The 21,631-nt window shown below is 41.9% G+C and overlaps 1 protein-coding gene and 1 non-coding gene across 3 annotated transcripts in view; one reads left to right on the top strand and one right to left on the bottom strand.

The window, feature by feature from the left end:
• Window positions 1-21,631, top strand: part of LOC106063077 (uncharacterized) — a 77,029-nt gene that overhangs the window by 31,605 nt on the left and 23,793 nt on the right. The window lies entirely within an intron of this gene.
• Trnal-uaa (transfer RNA leucine (anticodon UAA)) lies at window positions 15,901-15,983 on the bottom strand. The gene has a single exon. It is a non-coding gene; the product is annotated as a tRNA-Leu (tRNA).

Here is a 21,631-nt window from a genome sequence, read left to right as displayed (position 1 = left end):
CAGTTCATCATTGCAACCTATGTGTCAGCCAATGTCACCACAAGGAAAGGAACATGTAGTTTAATGGGGGAGGGGGGGGGGCTCATATATGTGTGTGTGTGTGTGTGTAGAGACTAAAGTATAGTTGAGTCTTGGTTATATGCATTAAATATGTTCGTTTCTAATTGGATTAATATTATAGGCCTACGAAGTTAATCCACCTTCGCTTTATAGCCTATGGCTACTTCTACTTTGTACTCGGGGATTACATCAAACTAAATTTTTATTTTCTTTAAAAAGAAACAAAATAAATTCACGAACTCTACCAAAAAGTAAAATGTAATCTATTTTTGAAAAGAAATGTTTAGTGAGCTATTTCTAGCTTCTTGGGGTTATCCATTTCACAATGGCGTTCCCTTGTTAGTTCTACCAAACGTTCACGCAGTTGGCAAGTTTACAGGTAAGCTATATATAGACTGTCAGGAAGCTATTGTACCGTATGCAAACACTTTCACTTTGTGGATGTATTTAAAAACTGTTCCGGTTATAGTTTTTTTTTTCTTACTACATGTATCCTGTGCATCTGTTCTTGTGTATTTTACACCAGTTCTGGGTATTTCTTAACATCCTTTTTTTCGTTTTGAAGCATATTTTGCTTAAATTGGGGAATTTCACAAAATATATTCGATTATAAGCAATGCCAATAACGCTGTGTTAATAAATCAGTTTTTCCAACTAAATATAAATTAGTTTGTGCTACAGGCGAACGAGCTGTGAAATTTTATGGTTCTAAACTAGTGTGCAAAATGACTCGAAGTACCTTCTAAATGACATAGTTCATCAACACTTCCTAGTTTCTGTACACAGGAGACACCAACCTTTCACTAAATCTAGCTCTATTTATATAATCCCTCATAAAGCAATTTCACTTTAGCTAAAATATAGTCAGATGATTCTTTAAATACAGACGTTACTTAAAAAAGATGATGATTATGTCCTACGCGTGTTCCTATTTTTAGTTCTATATTATTTTATCTTATCTTATAAAATAAAGATGTTTCTTCAAAAAAAAAAAAGATGATTACGTCCTATAAGTATTACTAGGTCAATCTAGCCATGCATATTAACCAATGACTTAAATTCTGCCAAGTCACTGGTTTTCCTGGCTAGCTCAGGCAACCCATTCCATGCTCTAATAGCACTAGGGAAGAAGGAGTATTTGTACAAACATGTCCTAGCATATGGAGCGAGGAATGTGCCTTTATCTGTGGGTCTTTCTGAGTATTTTATCAGATTTTGTATTTTGTATTTGAAGATCATGGTTCAGTGTTTTATGTATAATTGCTACTTTACGTTTAAGTCTTCTGTCCTGAAATCTTTCAAATTTAGTAATTTTTCTAATGATGTTACTCTAGTCAAATGTCAATATTCGTTTGTTATGAATCTCACTGCTCTATTTTGTGTCTGTTCCAATTTCTTAATACTTCTTGAATTGAGGGGTCCTACTGTAAAGAAACACTTTCTCTTGGTGTCTGGCTAAATCAATGTTATGGTATTTCAAAAGGAAAGTCAATGAAAGTTGAAGTACTTCTCTATGGAAACTAAATTTTGAAACCTAAGACCTAAACTCATTATGGATGGTGTCATAAATAAGCCGACACATTAAAAACACGTGGAACATTTTTTTCCATCATCACCTAAAGAGCACAGCGAACCATCTAATGAGCTACGTCATTGAAAATCACTTCGCGTGCACTTGCTCTCTCTCTCTCTCTCTTACCTCCCCCTCCTCTCTCTCTCTCTCTCTCCCTTACACCCTCTCACTACCATCCCATTTTAAGAAGAGAAGAGAAATGCCAACTTCAAACAAAGAAACACTAGATCGCAAGTGATCTTTTAATGTTGCTCTTCCTACATTTTACAATCTTTTTTTTTTTGTCATTTTGGTTAAGGTCAGTGAATACTAAGCCATTAAATGGTTTAGCTTGACACAATTGATTATGTTTGTTAAGAGTAAAAGTAAAGTTCCCCTTTCAGACCTTGAGCTCTATAGGGCAGATGATGTAAAGGTCATCTGTGTCTGTTGCCTACGTTTAAGGAGGGTGTCATGTGGCCAGCACAACGACCAACCGCCTTTACTTTTTCAACAACTAATGTCAGGTACCCATTAGAGCTTGATGAGAGGCGCCCAAAGATCCCGAAATTAAAAATCACAGTCCTAACCAGAATTCAAACCCGGGACCCCCGGTTCGGAAGCCAAGCACTTTACCACACAGCCACCGCGCCTCTGTTTCATAAGAGTAGCCTGCCTTTATGCCCATGCAGGCACAGCGCCTCTGTTTCTTAAGAGCAGCCTGCCTCTATGTCCATGCAGGCACCGCACCTCTGTTTCTTAAGAGTAGCCTGCCTCTATGTCCATGTAGGCACCGCGCCACTGATTCTTAAGAGTAGCCTGCCTCTATGTCCATGCAGGCACCGCGCCTCTGTTTCTTAAGAGTAGCCTGCCTCTATGTCCATGCAGGCACCGCGCCTCTGTTTCATAAGAGTAGCCTGCCTCTATGTCCATGCAGGCACCGCGCCACTGTTTCTTAAGAGTAGCCTGCCTCTATGTCCATGCAGGCACCGCGCCTCTGTTTCATAAGAGTAGCCTGCCTCTATGTCCATGCAGGCACCGCGCTACTGTTTCTTAAGAGTAGCCTGCCTCTATGTCCATGCAGGCACCGCGCCTCTGTTTCTTAAGAGTAGCCTGCCTCTATGTTCATGCAGGCACCGCGCCTCTGTTTCATAAGAGTAGCCTGCCTCTATGTCCATGCAGGCACCGCGCCACTGTTTCTTAAGAGTAGCCTGCCTCTATGTCCATGCAGGCACCGCGCCTCTGTTTCATAAGAGTAGCCTGCCTCTATGTCCATGCAGGCACCGCGCTACTGTTTCTTAAGAGTAGCCTGCCTCTATGTCCATGCAGGCACCGCGCCTCTGTTTCTTAAGAGTAGCCTTCCTCTATGTCCATGCAGGCACCGCGCCACTGTTTCATAAGAGTAGCCTGCCTCTATGTCCATGCAGGCACCGCGCCACTGTTTCTTAAGAGTAGCCTGCCTCTATGTCCATGCAGGCACCGCGCCTCTGTTTCTTAAGAGTAGCCTGCCTCTATGTCAATGCAGGCACCGCGCCACTGTTTCTTAAGAGTAGCCTGCCTCTATGTCCATGCAGGCACCGCGCCACTGTTTCATAAGAGTAGCCTGCCTCTATGTCCATGCAGGCACCGCGCCTCTGTTTCTTAAGAGTAGCCTGCCTCTATGTCCATGCAGGCACCGCGCCACTGTTTCTTAAGAGTAGCCTGCCTCTATGTCCATGCAGGCACCGCGCCACTGTTTCTTAAGAGTAGCCTGCCTCTATGTCCATGCAGGCACCGCGCCACTGTTTCTTAAGAGTAGCCTGCCTTTATGCCCATGCAGGCACCGCGCCTCTGTTTCATAAGAGTAGCCTGCCTCTATGTCCATGCAGGCACCGCGCCACTGTTTCTTAAGAGTAGCCTGCCTCTATGTCCATGCAGGCACCGCGCCTCTGTTTCTTAAGAGTAGCCTGCCTCTATGTCCATGCAGGCACCGCGCCTCTGTTTCTTAAGAGTAGCCTGCCTCTATGTCCATGCAGGCACCGCGCCTCTGTTTCTTAAGAGTAGCCTGCCTCTATGTCCATGCAGGCACCGCGCCTCTGTTTCTTAAGAGTAGCCTGCCTCTATGTCCATGCAGGCACCGCGCCACTGTTTCTTAAGAGTAGCCTGCCTCTATGTCCATGCAGGCACCGCGCCTCTGTTTCTTAAGAGTAGCCTGCCTCTATGTCCATGCAGGCACCGCGCCACTTTTTCTTAAGAGTAGCCTGCCTCTATGTCCATGCAGGCACCGCGCCTCTGTTTCTTAAGAGTAGCCTGCCTCTATGTCCATGCAGGCACCGCGCCTCTGTTTCTTAAGAGTATCCTGCCTCTATGTCCATGCAGGCACCGCGCCACTGTTTCTTAAGAGTAGCCTGCCTTTATGTCCATGCAGGCACCGCGCCACTGTTTCTTAAGAGTAGCCTGCCTCTATGTCCATGCAGGCACCGCGCCTCTGTTTCTTAAGAGTAGCCTGCCTCTATGTCCATGTAGGCACCGCGCCACTGATTCTTAAGAGTAGCCTGCCTCTATGTCCATGCAGGCACCGCGCTTCTGTTTCTTAAGAGTAGCCTGCCTCTATGTCCATGCAGGCACCGCGCCTCTGTTTCATAAGAGTAGCCTGCCTCTATGTCCATGCAGGCACCGCGCCACTGTTTCTTAAGAGTAGCCTGCCTCTATGTCCATGCAGGCACCGCGCCTCTGTTTCATAAGAGTAGCCTGCCTCTATGTCCATGCAGGCACCGCGCTACTGTTTCTTAAGAGTAGCCTGCCTCTATGTCCATGCAGGCACCGCGCCTCTGTTTCTTAAGAGTAGCCTGCCTCTATGTTCATGCAGGCACCGCGCCTCTGTTTCATAAGAGTAGCCTGCCTCTATGTCCATGCAGGCACCGCGCCACTGTTTCTTAAGAGTAGCCTGCCTCTATGTCCATGCAGGCACCGCGCCTCTGTTTCATAAGAGTAGCCTGCCTCTATGTCCATGCAGGCACCGCGCTACTGTTTCTTAAGAGTAGCCTGCCTCTATGTCCATGCAGGCACCGCGCCTCTGTTTCTTAAGAGTAGCCTTCCTCTATGTCCATGCAGGCACCGCGCCACTGTTTCATAAGAGTAGCCTGCCTCTATGTCCATGCAGGCACCGCGCCACTGTTTCTTAAGAGTAGCCTGCCTCTATGTCCATGCAGGCACCGCGCCTCTGTTTCTTAAGAGTAGCCTGCCTCTATGTCAATGCAGGCACCGCGCCACTGTTTCTTAAGAGTAGCCTGCCTCTATGTCCATGCAGGCACCGCGCCTCTGTTTCTTAAGAGTAGCCTGCCTCTATGTCCATGCAGGCACCGCGCCTCTGTTTCTTAAGAGTAGCCTGCCTCTATGTCCATGCAGGCACCGCGCCTCTGTTTCTTAAGAGTAGCCTGCCTCTATGTCCATGCAGGCACCGCGCCACTTTTTCTTAAGAGTAGCCTGCCTCTATGTCCATGCAGGCACCGCGCCTCTGTTTCTTAAGAGTAGCCTGCCTCTATGTCCATGCAGGCACCGCGCCTCTGTTTCTTAAGAGTATCCTGCCTCTATGTCCATGCAGGCACCGCGCCACTGTTTCTTAAGAGTAGCCTGCCTTTATGTCCATGCAGGCACCGCGCCACTGTTTCTTAAGAGTAGCCTGCCTCTATGTCCATGCAGGCACCGCGCCTCTGTTTCTTAAGAGTAGCCTGCCTCATTGTCCATGTAGGCATCGCGCCACTGATTCTTAAGAGTAGCCTGCCTCTATGTCCATGCAGGCACCGCGCCTCTGTTTCTTAAGAGTAGCCTGCCTCTATGTCCATGCAGGCACCGCGCCTCTGTTTCATAAGAGTAGCCTGCCTCTATGTCCATGCAGGCACCGCGCCACTGTTTCTTAAGAGTAGCCTGCCTCTATGTCCATGCAGGCACCGCGCCTCTGTTTCATAAGAGTAGCCTGCCTCTATGTCCATGCAGGCACCGCGCTACTGTTTCTTAAGAGTAGCCTGCCTCTATGTCCATGCAGGCACCGCGCCTCTGTTTCTTAAGAGTAGCCTGCCTCTATGTTCATGCAGGCACCGCGCCACTGTTTCTTAAGAGTAGCCTGCCTCTATGTCCATGCAGGCACCGCGCCACTGTTTCTTAAGAGTAGCCTGCCTCTATGTCCATGCAGGCACCGCGCCACTGTTTCTTAAGAGTAGCCTGCCTTTATGCCCATGCAGGCACCGCGCCTCTGTTTCTTAAGAGTAGCCTGCTTTTATGCCCATTCAGGCACCGCGCCACTGTTTCTTAAGAGTAGCCTGCCTTTATGCCCATGCAGGCACCGCGCCTCTGTTTCTTAAGAGTAGCCTGCCTCTATGTCCATGCAGGCACCGCGCCTCTGTTTCTTAAGAGTAGCCTGCCTCTATGTCCATGCAGGCACCGCGCCTCTGTTTCTTAAGAGTAGCCTGCCTCTATGTCCATGCAGGCACCGCGCCTCTGTTTCTTAAGAGTAGCCTGCCTCTATGTCCATGCAGGCACCGCGCCTCTGTTTCTTAAGAGTAGCCTGCCTTTATGCCCATGCAGGCACCGCGCCACTGTTTCTTAAGAGTAGCCTGCCTTTATGCCCATGCAGGCACCGCGCCTCTGTTTCTTAAGAGTAGCCTGCCTCTATGTCCATGCAGGCACCGCGCCTCTGTTTCTTAAGAGTAGCCTGCCTCTATGTCCATGCAGGCACCGCGCCTCTGTTTCTTAAGAGTAGGCTGCCTTTATGCCCATGCAGGCACCGCGCCACTGTTTCTTAAGAGTAGCCTGCCTTTATGCCCATGCAGGCACCGCGCCACTGTTTCTTAAGAGTAGCCTGCCTTTATGCCCATGCAGGCACCGCGCCTCTGTTTCTTAAGAGTAGCCTGCCTTTATGCCCATGCAGGCACCGCGCCTCTGTTTCTTAAGAGTAGCCTGCCTCTATGTCCATGCAGGCACCGCGCCTCTGTTTCTTAAGAGTAGCCTGCCTTTATGCCCATGCAGGCACCGCGCCTGTGTTTCATAAGAGTAGCCTGCCTCTATGTCCATGCAGGCACCGCGCCACTGTTTCTTAAGAGTAGCCTGCCTCTATGTCCATGCAGGCACCGCGCCTCTGTTTCTTAAGAGTAGCCTGCCTCTATGTCCATGCAGGCACCGCGCCTCTGTTTCTTAAGAGTAGCCTGCCTCTATGTCCATGCAGGCACCGCGCCTCTGTTTCTTAAGAGTAGCCTGCCTCTATGTCCATGCAGGCACCGCGCCTCTGTTTCTTAAGAGTAGCCTGCCTTTATGCCCATGCAGGCACCGCGCCACTGTTTCTTAAGAGTAGCCTGCCTTTATGCCCATGCAGGCACCGCGCCTCTGTTTCTTAAGAGTAGCCTGCCTCTATGTCCATGCAGGCACCGCGCCTCTGTTTCTTAAGAGTAGCCTGCCTCTATGTCCATGCAGGCACCGCGCCTCTGTTTCTTAAGAGTAGCCTGCCTCTATGTCCATGCAGGCACCGCGCCTCTGTTTCTTAAGAGTAGCCTGCCTCTATGTCCATGCAGGCACCGCGCCTCTGTTTCTTAAGAGTAGCCTGCCTCTATGTCCATGCAGGCACCGCGCCTCTGTTTCTTAAGAGTAGCCTGCCTTTATGCCCATGCAGGCACCGCGCCACTGTTTCTTAAGAGTAGCCTGCCTTTATGCCCATGCAGGCACCGCGCCTCTGTTTCTTAAGAGTAGCCTGCCTCTATGTCCATGCAGGCACCGCGCCTCTGTTTCTTAAGAGTAGCCTGCCTCTATGTCCATGCAGGCACCGCGCCTCTGTTTCTTAAGAGTAGGCTGCCTTTATGCCCATGCAGGCACCGCGCCACTGTTTCTTAAGAGTAGCCTGCCTTTATGCCCATGCAGGCACCGCGCCACTGTTTCTTAAGAGTAGCCTGCCTTTATGCCCATGCAGGCACCGCGCCTCTGTTTCTTAAGAGTAGCCTGCCTTTATGCCCATGCAGGCACCGCGCCTCTGTTTCTTAAGAGTAGCCTGCCTCTATGTCCATGCAGGCACCGCGCCTCTGTTTCTTAAGAGTAGCCTGCCTTTATGCCCATGCAGGCACCGCGCCTGTGTTTCATAAGAGTAGCCTGCCTCTATGTCCATGCAGGCACCGCGCCACTGTTTCTTAAGAGTAGCCTGCCTCTATGTCCATGCAGGCACCGCGCCTCTGTTTCTTAAGAGTAGCCTGCCTCTATGTCCATGCAGGCACCGCGCCTCTGTTTCTTAAGAGTAGCCTGCCTCTATGTCCATGCAGGCACCGCGCCTCTGTTTCTTAAGAGTAGCCTGCCTCTATGTCCATGCAGGCACCGCGCCTCTGTTTCTTAAGAGTAGCCTGCCTTTATGCCCATGCAGGCACCGCGCCACTGTTTCTTAAGAGTAGCCTGCCTTTATGCCCATGCAGGCACCGCGCCTCTGTTTCTTAAGAGTAGCCTGCCTCTATGTCCATGCAGGCACCGCGCCTCTGTTTCTTAAGAGTAGCCTGCCTCTATGTCCATGCAGGCACCGCGCCTCTGTTTCTTAAGAGTAGCCTGCCTCTATGTCCATGCAGGCACCGCGCCTCTGTTTCTTAAGAGTAGCCTGCCTCTATGTCCATGCAGGCACCGCGCCTCTGTTTCTTAAGAGTAGCCTGCCTCTATGTCCATGCAGGCACCGCGCCTCTGTTTCTTAAGAGTAGCCTGCCTTTATGCCCATGCAGGCACCGCGCCACTGTTTCTTAAGAGTAGCCTGCCTTTATGCCCATGCAGGCACCGCGCCTCTGTTTCTTAAGAGTAGCCTGCCTCTATGTCCATGCAGGCACCGCGCCTCTGTTTCTTAAGAGTAGCCTGCCTCTATGTCCATGCAGGCACCGCGCCTCTGTTTCTTAAGAGTAGGCTGCCTTTATGCCCATGCAGGCACCGCGCCACTGTTTCTTAAGAGTAGCCTGCCTTTATGCCCATGCAGGCACCGCGCCACTGTTTCTTAAGAGTAGCCTGCCTTTATGCCCATGCAGGCACCGCGCCTCTGTTTCTTAAGAGTAGCCTGCCTCTATGTCCATGCAGGCACCGCGCCTCTGTTTCTTAAGAGTAGCCTGCCTCTATGCCCATGCAGGCACCGCGCCTCTGTTTCTTAAGAGTAGCCTGCCTCTATGTCCATGCAGGCACCGCGCCACTGTTTCTTAAGAGTAGCCTGCCTCTATGTCCATGCAGGCACCGCGCCTCTGTTTCATAAGAGTAGCCTGCCACTATGTCCATGCAGGCACCGCGCCTCTGTTTCATAAGAGTAGCCTGCCTCTATGTCCATGCAGGCACCGCGCCTCTGTTTCTTAAGAGTAGCCTGCCTCTATGTCCATGCAGGCACCGCGCCTCTGTTTCTTAAGAGTAGCCTGCCTCTATGTCCATGCAGGCACCGCGCCTCTGTTTCTTAAGAGTAGCCTGCCTCTATGTCCATGCAGGCACCGCGCCTCTGTTTCTTAAGAGTAGCCTGCCTCTATGCCCATGCAGGCACTGAAACGAGCGATCATCGAGTGCTTGCGAGGTAAATAAACATTTTATAAAAACACTTGTAAGATTCAGTTAGCTGACGTTAAGAATTTCACTTTTCATGTTGCATGCAGGAGAAGGAACATTTGAGGTCTGTCAGTGAATTAAGAACCCATTTATCTGTAGAGGTACAGAGTTGTAAGAGGGAAGTGTGTTTTAGAGTGCGGGGATAAATTATTTAGCATGAAGCAGCATTTGTGGGTGATGCAGATGCAGATCTCGAGGAGACGATCCTAGCAATAGAACTAAGATGCTAGACAAAGATCCTAGCTGTCACAAAGACTGCATCACGAATGAAGAGATTAGAAACATGATTGATACAGCAACGATGACCTGCTAACCATTGTCGAAAAAAAAAAGTTAACTCAAACTCTTTGACCACATCACAAGGTCCTCAGGGCTCGTAAAAACCTTCCGTCAGGTAGCAGTACCAGTAAGAAGATAAAGAGGAAGACAGAGAAATCAATGAGAAGACAACATCAAAGTATGGACAGGCCTGTCATTGAGTGAAATTCTATCAAAGGCAAAGGAAAGGACAGTTAAATGGAGTAAGACGATTAACAGATCTTGTGTGGTGCCCCAACGGTTCAATGGACAAAGGGATAAGTGAAGGTGAAGTATTTTATTTACATATTCAAACTTGTTTGTTGGAGGAGGTGGGGGTGTGAATGGAATCGTATCGAGTGAATAGAAGCATATTGCATGTTGGTGCGAAGATGATGTTGCAGGATGGATGAAAGGTCTCGTAAGATTTGCAAGAACACACCTGGCGCCACTGGCGGATCCAGAACTTTGGAGTGGGGGGGGGGGCGATTTTTTTCCAAACCCTAACCCACCCTAACGCCAGTAAACCATAACCCTATGCATAAACGTGCGTACAGCATATATATATATATATATATATATATATATATATATATATATATATATATTCGTTATATGAGAATAAATTAAGACAGTTTCTCAATCTTCGGCGAAAAAAAAACAGAAAAAAAACAGTCATGTTGAGGCCTTTCTCTTGCAAGCTTGGGGGTCTGAGAGAGCACTGTAAGCTTCCTCAGTGGGGTTCGGGACGAAGCCCCGACACCCAAAAGCGTTTTCTTGCATTTTTCACTGCAGAAACGCATTCTCCTGACCTACAGCTCATTATTCATTCTGTTATAAAGGACCTTTTGAATAATGTGGAAAAATATTCTAATATGAATTTATAGTCCCTTAATACATTGCAAATACAACCGATTTGTTCTTTGAAAAGATAAGATACCCCACATATTTAGATTAAGGCTTTGAGGATCGCCGCCGAAAAAAAAAAATTCGATTCATAATATTCAATACAATTCAAGCATAAATTGTTAGTTATAGTCCTAAATTTATTTAACTAGAAAAATATGAGATAGAGTAAAGGTTGGAAAAAGTCGACTAGGAAAAGATTATCTGGCTTTTGAACTCATCTCAACCGTGACTATTATATTGAAAAATTTCGTTTGAATTCTAACTTTTCCAAAGCAAAGTCTTTCTTAAAATAGTTATGATAAATTCATGTGAAATTACACAAACTCTGTCTGGAAAGGGGAAGGGCGGTAAAATGAAAACGATTAATCCTCGCTCCTTTTTATAATTTCTGCTAATGATTGCATTTTGCATTAAAGAATAGGGGTTGGGCGACTCGATATAAGAATTTACTTTATAGCATATATAAATTATATTAGTGGCAGATTTTTTTAATTTTGTAATTTCTTACTATAATACAAAAAGAAAAAGTATTGGTTTGTCCGATGGGGGGAAGGTGATTGAATGTTTCGCACTTCCACCTGTCTATATTATATAGATATTCGACTAATTTTGTTCACATACTATGATTTCTCCATAAAAGTAGGACCGCCCCCCCCCCACACACACACAAAGGGATTAGATGGGAAAGGCAGTAGAGGTATTCGCTCCTCCCCTTCCAATCGGCCAACAGGTGAACGACATAATATAAAGACCGGTTAAAATAACAATAACAAGTTTTAATCATATAGATATTTAATTGATTCTGTTAGCAAGCTGTGATTTCTACAAATAAATAGGACCGCCCCCCCCACTCGAAAGTTTATGGTGGGGGCGGGGGCGGATTGATGCCGTCGCCCCATCCCGACCCTACCAAATCTACCAAAATACTAGAAGGGGGGGGCGAAATAATCTAAAAATAGGTTGAAATATAAATAATTAGTATATATTATTAACATAAGTAATAAATTCGTATACAAATTGTTCAAATTCTATACTAAAATTCGCCCGCCCCCCCCCCTTTGTGGGGGGGGGGGGCGGCCGAGTGGGGCGGGGCAATCTCCCCTACCGCCCCCCCCTGGATCCGCCAGTGCCCTGCGCTGAAAATGGAGATCCCTAACAATTTAGCCCTTACCAGTCTGGTCATTTAGTATGAGCTCCGGATGTCGTCACGATGGCCTCGATTTCATCTCCTGGTGTCTTTGACTATAACGTAATCATCTTTTTTTTTTCTCATCGAAACCTGTAAATACAAACATGTGTCGTCTCCCTGTTGAAAGTTTTAAGTATCGGTTTGTCTCCCTTTTAAAAAAAATATCGTTTAGTCTCCCTTTTTAAAAAAAAATCGGTTACTCTCCCTTTTTAAAAAAAATATCGGTTAGTCTCCCTTTTTAGAAAAATATCGCTTAGTCTCCCTTAAAAAAATATCCCTTATACTGTGGTAAACTTTGTGAACTGAACAAAATCTCTTGCAGACGAGTTGCGTCATCAGAATGACCTCATTAGTGATCGTAGTACACTTAAGCTACAGCACGCAATGTAGTCATTCATGGAACGGCTTGTAACCACAGACCTGTATATATAGGTCTGCCTATATATACAAGTGTATATATAGGTCTGTGCTTGTAAGCAATTACTTCTCAGCTGTCTCATAATCATTTTGAAGTCCAATTGTTGCGTCCCATTCAATTTTGGTACAACTTTTTGTTTTTCAACTTCTCTCTTGATTTGTATAAGATCAATAGATCTCTTTTTTTTCTCTTTTTTTTTCAAGAACTTTTTGGCTGAAATATACGTTAATATTTGAAGACGGAATTCTCAAAATAACTTACGATGAGTCTTCACCAATAGCCAAAATTAAGATTTAAATTTTGTTGACTAGGTGTAAAATTTAACTAATTGACATTAGGATCAATATAGTCAAATAATTTCATTAAGAATATAGTTTTATCTCTGCTTTCTTTTCTTCGACACTCATACTTTTTTTGACAATGCCTCTATTCAAGTCAGAACTTCGTGGAGGCTGGATGGGCAGAACCTGAACGCTGATCTCTAAAACGGATCTAAAGATGTTTCAAGAAATTAAACAGTTCATGCATATCGCTGAGAAAAGAATTATTAGCTTGTAGGCCACACGGGGAAAACTCTATTTTGACCTTTACAATTTTTCAAAGTAAAAAAAAATATATAAATGCACATTAGGAAATACATTGGAGTAAAAAAGAAACATGGCATAGTCAGCTGTAGTCAGCTGTAGTGTAGTGCGAAGCAGGACGTTTTGGCGCCGCCGTTTTGGCGACGCCGTTTTGGCCCCCGCCGTTTTGGCGCGAAGGTCGTTTTGGCGCGAGCCGTTTTGGCGACGGGACGTTTTGGCGCGAAATACATTATGTACATTTACTGTATTATTTCTTTTAAAAGAATGAGTGTTTGTGTTAAGACATATTTTTCACGTACTAAATGTAAATGTGTGTTTGTTTTTCACATCATTTTCTTGAATAAACATTTTGGCTTGTGTATGTGTGCTTATTAAGAGGCACACTTTTTTTTTCAAAAAAGTTTTTAAAGATATTACTTTAAAATTAAAAACAAAAATCGCCTGAGAGAGGGGAGGGGTGGAGGAAAGAGTATATACAAGGAGTGAAATGTGAGCAGAAGAGGGGGGGGGGCGGGATAGGTGTAATGACCATTCCCAAGGAGGTGATCGCCAGACTCATGACGCCAACGACCAGTGCTCGGTGCTGGTCTTGTCTTCATTTGTTTAACTCTACCTGCGTCAATGCGAGATGTGTCACCCAAATCACCCCTACCCAATTTCTCAAAATATATCTATTAACGTTAGAGTTTGTACTGACCACATTCCGTGTCTTGATCTTTACTATGTGTGGAGTTATTGTCGTCATTCAGCGTAATAGAGCTTTAGATGTTAACATTGTTTTTGTTATATTAAAGTGTGACACTTAGCTAGTTCGTATATTACACTATTGTCAAATAAAAAAATCTTTTGGAAAGAAATCCAAAAATGTCATCCAGTGCGATTAGCAGAACTCACATATAGCATGTCATTACCATTCAGGAATCTGACTTATTATAGGCCTATATTCATGAAATAGGCAAAACCTTTATAATTAAAAAAAAAAAAACAATTCGCTGAACGGTGTTAGAATTCATACTATACATACAATATTATGGTAGAGTGAAATAAACATTGTTATAAAAGCTACGTGATTATTAAATTATCGTCAAATGATATCTCGCGCCAAAACGTCCCGTCGCCAAAACGGCTCGCGCCAAAACGTCCCGTCGCCAAAACGGCGGGGCCAAAACGGCATCGCCAAAACGGCGGCGCCAAAACTTCACGTACCGAGTGTAGTGATAACTGAGTTGTTTATTAAATGTAAAGTTGCTTAAAGTTTCAACGATAGATTCTCTAAAGCTTTGCTTGTATTTTTACGTGACCCTCATATAGATTACATCTAGGTTTTAGATCTAGAAATAGATCTAACTCTTATGAGATCTAAATCACAAGTCTAGATGTAGCTCTATATAGATGTCTATATAGTAATAATAATTTACTAATACATAATTACCGAGTTTGAGCTCAAATTGTATTTAATTAATTTTTTATTTGTTTATTCAATTTTAAGTTTTATAATAGATGTATTGTCTTTTTTTTTAAATTATTTTTTAATTAATTAAAAAAAAAAATGTTTTTCTTATTTATGACATTTTTAAATTTAAAATTTAATCTGTGTTTCTATTTACATTTCTATTTTAAAATCTCTTTAAGTTTCTTGAAGCTCGAAAGTGCAACACGAGAGGACAACAACAACAACAACAAAAAAATGGATTTGGTGACGTGCGGGGGAGATATAAAACAAAACGTAAAGAAAAAAGAAGGAAACTAAACAATGTCAAGGCCATTATTTTGAAGATCGATGTTGCCAACAAAGAAATTAGAATTACTTTGTGCACAGATATTATTGTGTGCTTTTGTTTTTAAATACACATTTAGCATCTCAATATTTTCATATCCATATACAACAGATACACTGGAAATTCCATTTGTTTTTTAAATTAGTCCCTAAAGATTTCAGCCATTCTATTCATTTCTGCTTTTAGCTTACACATCGTCTCTCTTCATGGGTTGCAATGTAAACAAAACTAACAAAAATAATAAAAATAAAATGGAAGTGGATGTGCTCACCGTGGGGTGTGAACTTCTGCAAACGCGTATTGAATAAAACAAACTGGAAGAAAAAAGAAATGAGTGGAATAATGTAGGATTGCCTGGTCGTGTGGACTGCACCCTGGACTGTCGATCGGTGGTCTCAATGGTTCCCGGGTTCGAAACCTGCCGCAATCCTCCATTGTCCTGGGGAAGGTTACTGGTAGGTAGTAACTATTTACAAACTCTAAACATGTCAAACATTTTACAAAACAAATGAAAAGCTCTCGCTCAATCTGATCCCTGATTTCAACCTAAAAATGTGCACAGCTGGCTACCAGAGTTCATATAACGTAATAATATTTTTTTCTCTATATTTTTCAATGACAAAAAAAAATTAAGAATATTTCGTTTACGCATTATTAGATTATAAAGTAGATATTGATTTTAAGAAAAATATGTATATTACATACTTATACAAATTACTTTTTATTACATTAATAAAGAAAAAAAAACTTCAAACCTGTTATATTGATCTGTCAATAATCAATCAGTCTGTTCAATATATCTGTCTATAATAAATCTATTCGTGTTCGATATATCTATAAGTAGGATAAATGTCACATTCATTTGGTAAGCCCACACATACATATATATATTTCTTTATTTGATACTGTCGTTATTCCGACTTCTTTGTATGTCTGACTGAGTAGTGAAAACCTCTGTGAGCACTTGAGCTCGAATCCCGACTTGAGCAGCGTGCGTGTTTGCTAAAGGCAGCACCGGGAACCATCTCCCATATACCCATCCCATCCCCCCCCACCCAACTGGTCCACAAAAGAGATTGGACCAGACCAAGAAAAAAAAAGCAACTTTTACTTTGTATCCAAAAAGAAAACGATATTTTAGACAATTTCTTTACATTCCTAAATGAATCGAAGGAACGTGTCTAATTGATAATTAGGCTTAATTGTCTTCTTGTTATTGTACTTGATCTTATCGCTGCTTAGTTGTCTATGAAGTCATTCCATGTATTAGCAAAGCTTTTCGTTGTTTTGTTTTTATATAATTCCGTAATAACAACCATGCGTTTAATAGCGAGGAGAGTCACTGATTTAGGCTACAACACAAAGTGATTAAGTTTACATTGATTACACAAAAATTGTCCTATTCACAGTTGGTCACACTGCTAATAACGAAAAAAAAAAGGATTTAAAAAAGTAGGATTAATTCTTTTCTTCAGGTTCTCTAAATATAATTACATAGGCCTACAAAGTACAAAGCTTTAGCCATTAAAAAAAAAAAAAACAGTTAGCACGAGTGGGGTTCGAACCCACGCGGAAATAATTCCATTGGATCTTAAGTCCAACGCCTTAACCACTCGGCCATCGTGCTTACAATACCTTCGTGGTCAAATAAAATGCCGTAAGCAGTGTAATAATTTGTTGAAAAAAAAATATACAACTGATAGTACTGAGTTTATTCGATAACAGTGTACTATTCTAATGTTATCAGCAGTTATGATACGTAGTAGATATAATGTACACTATTCACTATAAACATTCTTGCCCTTATGATTCACTGATCACTTATTCTTCCCCTTGCCGTGGTCGATACATTACGAAAATTTAACATGCTATTAGCCTACATTTCAGGTACATAGAACAACTAGGCCCTAAAATCCTAACCCTAAGCCAAGCCATATTCATTATTTCACGATCGAAAGCTCAGCGATGTTTTATTCGCAATTTCGATCCAATATGTTTTTTTAAAGCTGACAATTAAACGTTTAAAGTAAAAAATAATAATTCCATCCGCTTTAGTTGGCCTCTTTCAGCCGTAGAACGACTATTATGGTTCATCTCAAACACTTTTCATGTAACCGTGGAGCCCTATTTTGGAGAGACACTCCCGTCTCGTCCACATGTGTGTGGTGGCTTTCGCGTTGGTGGTAGAGGAGCTGGCAATTTTTCATATGACACGCTTTTCTTCCAGAGCTGAGGCCCATGTTTTTTCACTGTCCATAGCTTTCTTGGTCACCGTCTCTCTCCATCTAGTGCGTTCAAGGGCTATAATATGTCCTCCCAATTGTCAGTATCAATATTCGCTGTTTTGAGGTCCCGTTTTATTATATCCACGTATGGGAGTTGGGGGGGGGGGACCAGTTTTTCTTGAGCCAGGCGCGAGTTGCTGTATAGAATGACTTTCGGGATGCACATTGTCCTTTTTCCGCTTTAAGCTCTAAATATTGGTTTGGTCTAATAAAGAATTGTAACAGTAACTTACAAAATTTACAAAAGTTATCAACTATTCCTTCAGCTTTAGGTTAGGTTTAAACTTAAGTTTCTGTTACAAGGTGAAAACCTACAACCTCAAAATATCGCAACTCGTTTACTGTTCTACTACTGACAGTCTTAATTCTAGGTCAATCTCTTCTGTGTACCAAATGTTGGTTCTGTCTACCGCTCAGAGACTAACAACTGTAGGGACAGGAGAGTAATTTGTTAAGGCGGACCTATTCTCATAGAGTTAGTCTCAGAGTGACGTAATTTTGTGTGGCTGGGAGCCAGGCGTTGAGACACTCGATCAGCGGGACTTTTTTTGTGTGCAACTTTTGAAAGTAAATTGATTTTTCTCCCTTTCTCCCCCCGCTCTCTCTCTCTCTCTCTTTTTTCTCTCTATGTATATTTTTGTTCTCTTAATCTTACTCTTATTATATTTAAGTTTTTATATCTCGTATTCTCTCTCTCTCCCCTTTCTTTATCTTATTATATTTGTTTTCATCTCTTATTCTCTCTCATTCTCTTTTTCATTCTCTTATTCTTCTAGTGTTTTTATATCTCTTATTTCTACTCTTTCTCTCCACCCCTCCTGTTCTCTCTCTATCTTGCGCACTCTTTAAACTAAAGTCAACCGTTTTAGATAGCGAAGGGGAACATCGTCCACAGGATGATAAGATTAACAGGGAAGACCAAAGATAAGAGATGGCGGAGGAGAAGGTAGAGCCTACACAAAGTACTGAGAATGAGATGGCCAACAACATGTCAGCAAATCAATTGTCAAATACTGGACATTCGATCGAGCTCCCCGGAGGAATTCGGCAGAAATACAAGACTCAATTTAGGTTTCATTGATACCTCGGCACCGATACTTTCGTTACAGACTTCACGTTGCCAGAATCGAGTCTCTCTTCGTACAAGTATCATCCTGTTAACTGACGCCTGATGCATGTCTGCCTGGTCGTGTGGTATGGGATATGGACTGTCGCCTCGGAGATCCAGTGTTCGAGCCCTGCCCGCCGTTGTCCTCCACCTACCCAAGGGAGGGTACTAGGATGTCATTTCTGAAGGAACGTCCTAAACTTGGAGAACATATGAGGGAGCTAACTCTTCGTCTTCTTTCCAGTTTTTTTTTTTTTTTTTTTTTTTTGGGGGGGGGGACACCAGTGTAGACTATTTTATACTTTCACGTCTTCTTTCTCCGGCAAATCTGTCAACTAAGATCTCTTTACTACTAGATATCACGAAAAATCGGTTATGAAAAAACAACAACACTTAAACCACCATTTTTTGAAATTAATTTCATTTGTGTATAAGGATTATAAAATGTAGATGTGTCTAAAGATCCTAAAATGTAGATGTGTCTAAAGATTCTAAAATGTAGATGTGTATATCAGTCAAAGTAGTTTTCCGAACGTTTTCAATATTTTATTGTATGTTGGTAGTCTTATGGTTGTGTTAATATCTGCAATGACCTATTGGTTAGCTCATCGTGGGTCTTATAAACGGTTAATTTAAACTAGATTATTAAAGATAAATGTTTATATTTTGAAAAGTTAAGGAAAAAACATAAAACTTATTACATCTTCGCTAGCCAAAATACAAAATTAACTTCCACGGTTTATGTGGGCGTTAACACTCTCAGTTTGGATATACTATTACCTGAAGTCCTTTGATGAAAACTTACGCAACTGATTCGAGAAAAATCTAAATCTGTTTTGCTATAAAAAAAAAAAAATAAGACTGACGGTAGCACTGCAGAATATCACATTTTCTAAGCCCTACCGTTTTTTATTAGCGGCCCCCGTAATATAAAGTTGTTTAATCGGTAAAGAATGTTCCGGATTTGGTTTCGAAAAAGAAATCGACCTTTATTTCTTTTTACAAATCGTCGCCAAAAATGATCCGAATTTTATATGAAAAATCTAATAATGTTTGAAATCCCTCTTCTAATAAATAAAACAAATAATTTTCTCATTTACGAAAATTGGTTGTTCCGAATTTTTTATGAAAAATAGTTTAACTCTATTTATGTAAAATCGCACTTCTCTCTTACACTACATTTACCTTTCTAGCTAAAACGTTAGAAAATCTAATTATCGTTAATTATGCTCAAATTTTTAAGGAAAACAACTTCCTAACACCAAAGTATGGTTTGAAAAAATCTCCATAAGGCTATGGTACATCTAATTTTCATAACAGACCATCCCACAAATTTAATTAACGGTATTTGATTAATCTGGAACTCTTATTTTCTCTCACTATAAATATATAAACATCCGGAACAATCTATTATAGAAACTTAAAACTAATGCGATGTTTCGGAAGGGAACTTAAATTTTAATCAGATTTTCAATAGCTTTTTTTTTTTCTCGCTATTAACATGACGGTCAGACAGATTGACAGACAAAACAAAAAAAAAGCGTCTTTAATCCTTATATATATATAAATATCAAATGAAATGCTGAAAGAACAAACTCGGTGCACCAATGTCTATGATCCCTCGAGAAGCTGCTCGTATAAAAGACATTTTTTTAGTCTAACTAGGACGTGTGACGTAATGGAATTTTTTTCATTTGACGTCATATGGAGTTAATTCTTTAAATGAAATGCTAAAAGATCTCACTCGGTGCACCAATGTCTATGAACACTCGACAAGCTGCTCGTATAGATGATATTTTTAGTCTAACTAGGACGTGTGACGTGGTGGATTTTTTTCCTTTGACGTCATATGGAATAAATTATTTAAATGCTAAAACAACTCGGTATAGTAATGTTTATTAAACCTCGTAATGTGACTCGCATTTTAAAAAGACATAATAGCTAGATTTAGATCTAATCTAGATTTTTCTACACTAGATCTAGATTTTTTTTACACTAGAGCTAGATTTTTTTACACTAGATCTAGATTTTTTTTTACACTAGAGCTAGATTTTTAAAACTAGAGTTAGATTTAAGTTCTAATTAAAATCATTCTAGAATCTAGATCTAGAATTTTTTGGTCTAGTTTAGAATGTTTGTTGTTTTACATGTTTCGGATGTTCCTTCAGAGTTGTAGTCCAAACCTCCCGTAGGACGACGGGGGATAGGAGCGGGCAGGGTTTGAACCTGGGACCATCGATGAATCCAAACGACAGTCCAGCGAGCAAACCGCACTACCAGACAGCCATGATTTAGACTTGATCAAGTTCTATAATTTTAATTTCTAGGCTTAAAGTGTAGATTTTTATTTCTAAAGTCTAGATTGTCCATATGTCAATATTGCAATGTTATATAATACTAAAACTAATCTAGGCCTACTATTTAAATATTTCATATTGCAATTATTCTATTAATTGATTATCTAGGGTTTTTTTTTTAATATAAATCTTATCCAAATTACATCTACATTATCCCAAATATATATTTTAGATCTAGTTTGAGTGCTAAATTAGTAGTTTAATTTAGGTAGATCTACATCCTCATTCTAGTTCCATTTAAATGAAAATGCTCAATACCAAAAGATTATCTAAAATCGCTCTTCTGACATATTGCACATATCCGGTAGTTGTCATTCCGTAATAAGGTAATATAAGGCTATTAGTTTGTAACCAGTTTGTCATAAGATTAAGAGCAATGCCTGGTCGTGCGGTTAGCGCAAGGACTGTACTGTCTCGGTTTCATACCCTGCTCGATGCCATCCTCAGTCGACCAGCGAATATGCGGATCCGACAGGGATCCATCTCCCACGGGGGCCGCCACACAAACTCTCTTTGTAATCTTGTTTTTATTTCTTACTATGTCTACTCCAATATATTAATTGAAAGTGTTGGGAAGAAGTAGGTATCTTGGAGCAGTGGCGTCTCCTTGGGGGGGGGGAGGCGAAGGTGCGGTCCGCACCGGTCGAAACAATTTTGGGGGTGGCAACCAAGTTGGAAAAAATATATCTTGGCAAAAGCAGACACATCGGAAATGCTAATAATAAAATCTTAAGATATATCTTGGAGCAGTGGCGTCACTGGGGGGGGGTGCGAGGCTTGCGGTCCGCCCCGGTTGACACCATTTTGGGGGTGATAACCAAGTCGGAGAAATTATAACTTGGTAATAGCAGACACATGGGAAAAGATAATAAAATCTCTAGATGCCCAAATATGCCTTGACACATCTAGATGATAGTCTATGTGTAAATAATACAGCACAACGTTATACCATTTAAAGTATAACAAAGGAAACCTGTTTATATGATGTTAAGTCTGTTTATAAATTTAATTAAATATTGTTGTAAAACTTGCAATAACATTTGAATAAATGTAATAAACATTGGGATTTTACATTTAAGTACAAATCAATAAAAGTAGGTAATCAGCTAACTGTATTGGTTTAGTAAAAAAAACAAAGAAAAAAACTAGCAATAGTGTTTATTGGAACATATTTCAAGGAAATTGATGGGGAGGGGTGACACCCTGAACTACCGCACTAGGTGCCACCGACACTGTATCGGGAAGTTTCCATGCTGATATTAGTTGATCACTTAACGCTACTCAACTTATTCCAGAAGAGTTAGAAGAGTCTTATCAAAGACGGCGTGTTGCACTGTTTGCTTTTATGTGAAAAATAACGCCAAATTTTCTAAATTTCTTTAAACGATCAAAACAAGACTATAGTCTGAATATATTCCTCGTCCATTGGTGAATTTGATGGGGGCCGCCTCACTTTGTAATCTTGTTAATAGAATATTAGCAGTATAGTGCATTATAGATACCTCAGAATGTTCATTTTTCAGTT

This window comes from Biomphalaria glabrata, chromosome 4, assembly GCF_947242115.1.
Source record: "Biomphalaria glabrata chromosome 4, xgBioGlab47.1, whole genome shotgun sequence".
NCBI classification, from domain to species: domain Eukaryota; kingdom Metazoa; phylum Mollusca; class Gastropoda; family Planorbidae; genus Biomphalaria; species Biomphalaria glabrata.
The sequence above is the reverse complement of the archived record's forward strand: the minus strand, read 5'-3'. Positions and strand labels throughout refer to the sequence as shown.